Source organism: Balaenoptera ricei, chromosome 19, assembly GCF_028023285.1.
Source record: "Balaenoptera ricei isolate mBalRic1 chromosome 19, mBalRic1.hap2, whole genome shotgun sequence".
Taxonomy (NCBI): domain Eukaryota; kingdom Metazoa; phylum Chordata; class Mammalia; order Artiodactyla; family Balaenopteridae; genus Balaenoptera; species Balaenoptera ricei.
In genome coordinates, this window is record NC_082657.1 from 59399867 (window position 1) to 59408474 (window position 8608).

The 8608-nt window shown below is 47.6% G+C and overlaps 1 protein-coding gene across 4 annotated transcripts in view; it reads right to left on the reverse strand.

Annotated features, from left to right (window-relative positions):
* MBTPS1 (membrane bound transcription factor peptidase, site 1) overlaps window positions 1–8349 on the reverse strand; it is a 50023-nt gene extending 41674 nt beyond the window's left edge. For 2 of the 4 annotated variants that reach the window (XM_059903680.1, XM_059903678.1), the window contains exon 1: window positions 8259–8348. The gene's annotated coding sequence lies outside the window, so the exon portion shown is untranslated. Of the gene's footprint in view, window positions 1–8258 lie in introns of all 4 variants that reach the window. The other 2 variants (XM_059903679.1, XM_059903681.1) reach the window with 2 other exon arrangements.
* Window positions 8350–8608: the final 259 nt, after the last annotated feature.

The window sequence follows — 8608 nt, forward strand, 5'->3', positions numbered from 1 at the left end:
GGAGGGGTGAAGCGGAGACAGAGTGCTGCAGAAGCTTCTGGAAGGGGACTTTTGAGTGAAGACCCGATGGAAGCGGGGCGCTCGCCAAGCCACCTGGGGAAGGGTGCTGCGGGCGCTGGGGAGACGAGGGCAGGAGCCCGAGCAAGGACACGCCTGGCATGTGTCAGGAAGAGCAGAGGCCAGGGGCCAGGGAAGGGGACCTCAGAAGGGGAGATGAGAGGCCCGTGCCCTAGCGCTGAACGGGCAGGGAAAGCGTGAGCGGAGCAAAGGAGCCTCGCCGGCCGGCTCGCTCCAGCCTCCGCGTGGAGCGGACACAGGCGGAAGCGGGGGACCCCTGGGAGGCCCCTGTGAAGAGGGTGGCTTGGGCCACGGAGGGGCAGGGGAGGCGAAGGCAGAGCGGACAGACCCTGCTGACGACCACGTGCACGTGCGGAGGCAGGGACAGCACCGAGGCCTCCGGCCCAACACCCAGGGCGTCTGCCCCAAACGGGATGGCGGAGGCTGCAGGAAAAGCCGGCTCAGGAAGCACGGGCAGGACCTGAGTCCTCTCGGGTGAGCATGAGAGCTGGGGGGCCCGGCTCAGGGCGGAGGGGAAGAGGGAGGTCAAAACCCCCAAATTAGGGGAAAAATTTCCATAATGCACAGCGGTCACTGGTTTAGTAATTGAAAGGTCACTGAACCTCTCACCAAAGGGCCACACTAGCGAAGTCTCCAAACCACAGGGGCTGGAAAGAAGACACCCTCACGAGGAAAATTCCCAGGGAGGGGGAGGAACGAGAAGGCCGGGAAGGACAGGAACAAGGAGACACTCCCTCTCTGGATCTGGCTGACCTGCTTCTGTTCTTTAAAGGTGAACTAAAATCTGGGTTCTAGGAAGACACTCCTTTTAAAGAGTGACAACAGATATGGAGGTTTCTACGGTTTCCCAATCCCAGAAAGAGAGAGCTTCAAGACATAAATTTGCACCGAGGAAAAGAAAAACGCCACGGGGGATCTAGAGGCTGGTGAGTGATGGCGTGGGCACTGGGGACGGAAGACCGGCCACTGTCTACCGGCCTCTGCGCCCTTGGCCTGTTCGTTTTAAAGCTACGGCTCCCCCGACTCCTCCACAGGGCTCTGGAGGCACCCCTCAGCCGTGTCCACAACGGCTCCCTCCTGCTGTCACTCCACAGTGCAGACTTCAGAGTGTGTCCCCGAGGCAGGCTCAGCATCTAGTGGCAAGCACATACGCAGCAACAGGCGTAAGGTGAGCACAGACACCACAGGAAACGAAAACACTTCTTAGAAAACTAATGGGCCGAGGACAAGAAGGAGGCGTTGGTGGGAGCGCTGCAGCGGCGTGCAGGGATGGAGGCTGCGGGGGGAGGGGCCCTGGCGAGGGGTGTCAGCGCCCGCGTGCGGCGCCGGCAGTGACAAAGGGACACTGATTTGATCAAATAAATATTTTGTGGATAATGGGAGGCAGACTTCTCACTGACAGAGAAGGAAGTCTCACATCTGAAAGGGGAAAACTGGAATGAACCATGCAGGGTCAGAATAAAACTCGAAGTACTGGTGTGAACGCAAGGTTTTCAATATACAGACAGCGGTAGAAAAATACATTCACACAAACACACATACATGTATTTCCTAGCTCTGTCTGCTGAAAGGACACAAGGGCAGTGATATCCCAACAGGAGGGAACCCAGAACTGGTTTTCTAAATAACTATTCTCCATTAAAAGAAACCAGGCTCAAAAAAAAAAAAAAGAAAAAAAACCAGGCTCCTTGGAGAGAGAGCTAGTTCCAGGCTGGGCAGGGTAAACAGAGATGAGTCTGGAACATCTTCTTGTGCCAGAAAGTAAGGAAAAGCTCAAAGAATGGTGGGCACGTGTCAAAGGGACACAGAGGCCAGCATGGGATGACAATCTGAGCATCAAAGTAAATAATGAAAGTGACAGATCCCGACCCACTGAATACAACAGGAAAACATGAGTCCGCTGTAGCATATATACGTAAAATAAACTGTGAAGAGGAATAAGTTATTTACATGGTCTCAGAATGCCTCCCAGCAAAATCCTGATTTACGAAAGGAAACAGGGTAACCCTACAATGGAGACGCTTCATCAAGTTAACCAGCGATGGGACAAATGGACCCAGGTCCGCCAGGCAGACGCACTGGAAGAGCCTGGCATCACCTGAGGGGCTCCTGCCAAAGACGCACAACCTGAATCAGATCCTAAGGAAACATCAGGACCCAAATCGACGGACATTTTTCAAAACAACTCGCATAGAATTTCCATAAGTACTGAGGTAATGAAAGTCAAGGAGTGGCTGAGATTGAAGGTGACTCAAGAGACATGACCACTAACTGCAACTCAAGACTCTGAACTGGATCCCTTTACTGTAAGTACATTACTGGAATGAACAACTGGCAAAACCTGAATGGGGCCAACCTGTGATTAGCTAGCAGTGGCGTATCAAGACTAACTTCTGGATTTTGAAGGCTGTGCTGTGACTGCATAAAAAGGTCCTTGCTTGCAGGAAATGCCCACTAAAGTATCCAGGGATAATGGACATCAGGTCTGCAACTTACTTTCAAATGGTTCAGAGGGGAAAAAAGGGCTTGTATTGTTCTTGGATCCTTTCTGGCAGGTTGAATGGTTTCCAAAATATGCAAAAAAAAAAAAAAAAAAAAAGGTCCTACATTTAGTCTTAGCCTCAGGAGGGTGGGAGTATGAATTTGAAAATGTGGTGGAGGACTTCCCTGGAAGTGCAGTGGTTAACGATCCGCCTGCCAATGCAGGGGACACGGGTTCAAGCCCTGGTCCAGGAAGATCCCACATGCCGCGGAGCAACTAAGCCCGTGCGCCACAACTCCTGAGCCTGCGCTCTAGAGCCCGCGAGCCACAACTACTGAAATCCACGTGCCACAACTACTGAAGCCCGCGCACCTGGAGCCCGTGCTCCGCAACAAGAGAAGCCACTGCAATGAGAAGCCCGCACACTGCAACGAAGAGTAGCCCCCGCTCACCGCAACTAGAGAAAGCCCGCGTGCAGCAACGAAGACCCAACACAGCCAAAAATAAATAAATAAATAAAATAATTTAAAAAAAGAAAATGCGGTGGAGGAGTGGGGGCAACTTTAAGCCTCTTCTGTGAGACTCAGTCTGCACAGACCCATGTGTGCACAACCAGACCATGGACCTTGTCAGATAGGTTTACACCCATCACCTGCCACACAGAATGATATCTGAACACACCAAGAGATGGACTGAGCTAGTCAGAGAGAAATTAAGAGTATTTCTCATTCTAAGGAATTACGGAATTGAGATAGTAAACAGCTGGTAAAATTAACCCCAGTGTCTGTATAATCTACATTATAAAAATCAAGTAACATTTTGACAAAAATTGAGACAAAAACTGAGTATAAAATAAAATCATGTTTAAGAATTCAACCCAATAAAATGAGTACTCTCATAGGTTGCTAGTGAATGTAAAAAACTCTTATGACCTTTTAGAGTAATTTGCCAAAATATGGACGTAAAAAACTTTTAGTCTAATAACTTCAGTAATAACAACAACTAACACTTACTGAGCAGTTATCATGTGGCAGGCGTTATCCTAGTAGTGTGCATGTATTAACTCACTTAATCCCATGACAACCTATTCCTACCCATCCCCCCATTTTCAGATGAGAAAACTGAGGCCCAGGGTGGCTCAGCACCCTGCCTGGAGCCACCCCGCCAGTAAGTCGGGAAGCTGGGCTGGGAACTTGGGTGGTCTGGGTCCAGAGGCCACACTCTTAAGAGGTAGGTTACCCTGCTTTCCTAAAATCCATAGAAGTATAAACCTGAAAGCATACAATAATTTATGTCCAAGGATTTTAACTGGGAAAAATCAGAGACCACCTAAATGCGATAGGGGACTAGCTAAATAATTAGTTCACCCATACTATGGAATGCAATGCAGTAATTTCAAACTATGCTCCTTTGGAAGGCTGAATAATGGTCCCCAAAAGATGTCCACATTCTCATCCCCAGAACCTATAAATGTTACTTTATATGGCCAAAGGGACTTTGCAGGTGTAACTAAACTAAGGACGTCTAGTGTCCTGGATGATCCAGGTGGGTCCAATGTAATTACAAGAGTCTTTGTAAGAGGGAGGCAGGGAACTGATGATGGAAACATGAGGCTGAGGTGATATAGGAGGAGGTCAGGAGCGAAAGAATGCAGGTGCCTCTGGAGGCTGGAAAAGGGAAGGAAACACATTCTTCCCTGGAACTTCCAGAAAGAATGAAGCTGACACCTTGACTTCAGCCCCGTGAAACTGACTTCAGACTACCGACCTCCAGAACTGCAAGAGAATAAATTTGTGTTGTTTTAAGCCACCAAGTTTATAGAAATTTGATACAGCAGCCATAGGAAACTAATATATTTCCCAAAGAATATGGGGGAAATGCTAATGAAATATTAAGTAAAACAGTTCATGTACAGTGTGATCCAAATCTTGATTTTTAAATATGTATCTATATGCACAAGGAAAAAAGAACATGAAAAAATATCCACCAAAATGGTACCAATGATTCTATTACCTTTCGATATTATGATTACAGGTAGTTATTTTCTTAATTCTATTCATACCTTTTCACAAAGAGCACGTTACACTTTTAAATTAGATAAAACATATTATTTAAATACTTTAATAAATCTTTTAAAATAAATTTTATAGAAAAACCAATTTTCCGGTAAGACAGTGGCACAAAGTCAAAATACGTTAAAAATGTAATTTTATTTGTACATATAGCAGAGCTTAAAAGGGATCTATTTCCTAGGAATTGTTTTCAAAAGTCTCTGTGTCTACCTTCTAGCTTAAGGCTATGCTTTTAGCTAGTACATTCTGAACAGGTTTATCATCTGTAATATCACTTACTCATAAGGCCTGGTTAGGGCTGTTACTGGATCCACTAAGTGTTTACTGGATTTAATTTCTATAAATTCTCACTGTAGAAGACCTGGTTATCTTTCCATACAAAGGTACACCCTAAAAGATGGTATTTACAAAATTCTGGATTTTCCATAAATAAGTATAATTATGCCTCCAATAAAGGTACAATCAAAAAATATTTGACATTAAATACTAAATGTAAAATAAACAGCTCAAAAAATACAATGCCAGGAATAATATTTAATGAGACGTGTATAAAAGGGAGACAAGGTAGAGGAGATGTATTACTCGGGCAAGTGACAGCTATCATTCCTTACAGCTCTGAGAATCTTCTACTTTGCATTATAAAAGAGTATCACTAGGATTATGATGCTAGGTATAGCTAAAGTACCTCCAAAAGGATTTCTTTGCAAATAATTAAAGAACACAATTCAGATGAGAGGAAATGACTTGTATCACCTGATAGTCGTCTAATTATGAAGATGTGCCTTGCTTTTTAATGACCCTTTACTGAAATAGATCCAGAGAAAATTGAACTATTTAGGCCATAGAAGGATACCACTCAGTTCAATTAAAATTTGACTGTAAAAATACCACTTTCGTAACTAACTGCATACTTGACTGTATTACCATTGTTTAGCAGGCTAACATTTAAGAGATGCCAGACCACACTATCTTAAAACAAAGGTGTATTCTTAAGCCTGACTGAACCATTCATTCTGGCACATTCTGTCCATTAGTAGGTTTTGTAGGGGGCAAAAACACAAGTAATTCAGCCCCAAGAGTCAAGAGTGCCAAAGTTAAGGACCATGGTCTACACTGTTTTTATTGCCTATTCTTTCTCAGATGTGGCTCCTGTCTCCTTATTCTCTTGACCCTTCAGCCATCCAGTACTGGCCAGCCCCATATAAGGCTAGTACTTTCCTCATTTTATTTTAAACTCATTTTCTTAAGCAAAAAGACATTCTCAATATTAATAAACCAAGTTAACAGATTTCTCAGCGTGTCAAAACCGATTAGGCCACAGGGAGGAGGAAATCAGTCTCCCTAACCTGACTCAGGCCAAACACTGAGAAACCAAGGTCCAGCCTCCCGTTCTTAATATTTCAAGTCACTGAGGGCTGGCTGCACACAAATGAAAGAGGCAGCAGGCGGGGCAAGAACTATCTACCACCAGACCGACAGAAAATGCGATCAAACAACACGTGGATGGGAAGGGAACGCTAAAACCCCGACTCTTCAGAAGAGAGCCTGCTTGATCCCATAGGACCCTAGGTGCTTCTAAGGCTCTGCAAGCACTGAACTAGTATTTCTTTATTTATAGACACAACCAACTCTTGATTATAAGCCTTATAATATAAGGGATATAAGGGATACTTGGGGAGCACAACGGAGACAGCTTATGGGCAAGGGTCCCACCCGCCACCCCTGCCGCCACCTCTAACAAAAAGGGCTCTGGCCATCTGCATCATACATGGAAACGTAACATTTTATTTGAGAAAAGTGTCCAGGGGACTGCCCTGGCCGTCCAGTGGTTAAGACTCCGCACTTCCACTGCACGGGGCTCGGGTAAGATCCCTGGTCGGGGAACTAAGATCCCACATGCCACACAGCCCCACCCCCCCAAAAAAAGTGTCCTGAATGAATGGATAAACAAAATGTGTTATATCCATACACTGGGATATTACTGGGCCATAAGAAGGAATGAATTATTGGGGGAAGGCACAAACTAGGAGTTTAGGATTATCAGATACACTCTACTATATATAAAATAGATAAACAAGGACCCATTGTATAGCACAGGGAACTATATTCAATATCTTGGAATAACCTGTAATGGAAAGGAATCTGAAAAAGAATATATATGTATAAATGAATCACTCTGCTGTGCACCTGAAACTAATACAACATTGTAAATCAACTCTACTTCAATTAAAAAAAAAGGAATGACTTACTGATACAGGGTACAATGTACATGAACTTTGAAAAGAGTATGCGAAACAAAAGAAGCCAGACACAATGGCCACATACGATCTCACCTGAATACACGAAATATTCAGAAAAGACAAATCTAAGGAGACAGAAAACAGGTTAGTGGTTGCCTGGAGCTGGGGTTAGAAACAGGCAGTTACTGCAGATGGGCACCAGCCATCTTTTGGGGATGTCATCTTAAAATGGGTTATGGTGGTTGCAGAACTCTGCAAATTTACTAAAACAACAACTACCAACAAATACTGAATAAGTACACTTAAAGCAGGTGAATTTTACGGTATGTAACTTTACCTTAACAAAGCTCTCACGTTAAAAAATATATATATATAATGGGTGCTGCAGATTAAAGGTTGGGAAGAGTCACTGTTCTCCAAACCCCTCATTTTTATACTCAGGCAAACTAAGACCTTTAAGTGAGAGCGCTACTTACCAGCACAATCAAGACTAAAGGGCCACAGGAAACGAAATCCTCCAGTTCAACTCAAATCTTAAGCCACTCTCAAAGGACACTTGGAAGTGTCCTTCAGAATCTAAAGTAATTTGTAAATATTTAACTTAATCTGCATAGGCAAACAGGCCAAAAGTCTCAGGGGCTCTAACCCAAACAAGGGGTACACATCTTAATGAACATATGTAGACGGTGTATAACAGTCTCAGGCAGCACATTCAGGACAGGGCAAGGCAAGATTTTAAGATCCTACAGGTCTGAAAGGCATTCTGGTTCTGAGAGTCAACCAGAGCCTCCGGGACCCAACTTGCCGACGAGCTTCTTACCCCGCATTTTTGAAAAATCAGTGGAGCAGTGCGTACAGACCGAGACGGGGCAGAGAACCGAGGTCCCTTAAGATCTGATACCAGCTCCCTCTGGGAGCAGACCGAGAACTGCGGTCTGTTCGGAGGCGGAGGGCCAGGGCCAGGGCCAGGGCCAGGCATATGGTTTGACTCCGTTAAAGTGTATTTCAGATAAAGAAAACGGTGAAATGGAGCAAGCTACCGAAGCGTGTCAACACGCAGAGAGGGCCAGGCGGGGACACCAGCCGGGAGCCGGGCCGGTCTGGGGCGAGCGGAGCGGACCGCGAGGCTCCCACGGGCAGGCATGCAGTGCACCGGCGCGTCAAGCCGCCCGTCCTCCCCGCGGCCCGCACCGTCGCCCTCGCACCGCCCAGTCGTCGCCCCGCGGTTCCCGGGGCGCAACGAGGCCCCGCCGCCGCCGCCCGCCGCCCCCGCCAGCGCAGACCCCCGCCCTCGGGGCCTCGAGCACGCCGGGCACGCCACAGAGCGCGGGCGGCCGCGCGGGTACGGAGAGGCGGCGGCTCCGGGGAGCGGGCCGCCTGACGTACCTGCGGCGGCCTCACGCTCGGGTCCCCCCGGCCCGGGATAACGGCGCCTCCGCGGCGAACACGCCTCGGATCTCCATGCGGGGTGTTTACTCCCAACGCTCGCGATACTACGCGATCCGGGCGGGGAGACCGACGGCCTGGAGCGCCGGCCCCGCCGGCCGTGCGTGCCCTGCGTGCGCGCTCTGGACGCCGGGGGCCGCGGGGCCCGGGCCGGGAGGACAGACGAAGGTCTCGCGAAGTTTGCGGCCCTGGGGCGGGACCGGGGCGGGACCGGGTCGGAGTCCGGGGAAGGGACTGTTGGAATGGGCCGGCGAGGGATGCGTAGGGAGTTAGGGCAGGAGCTCACGGAA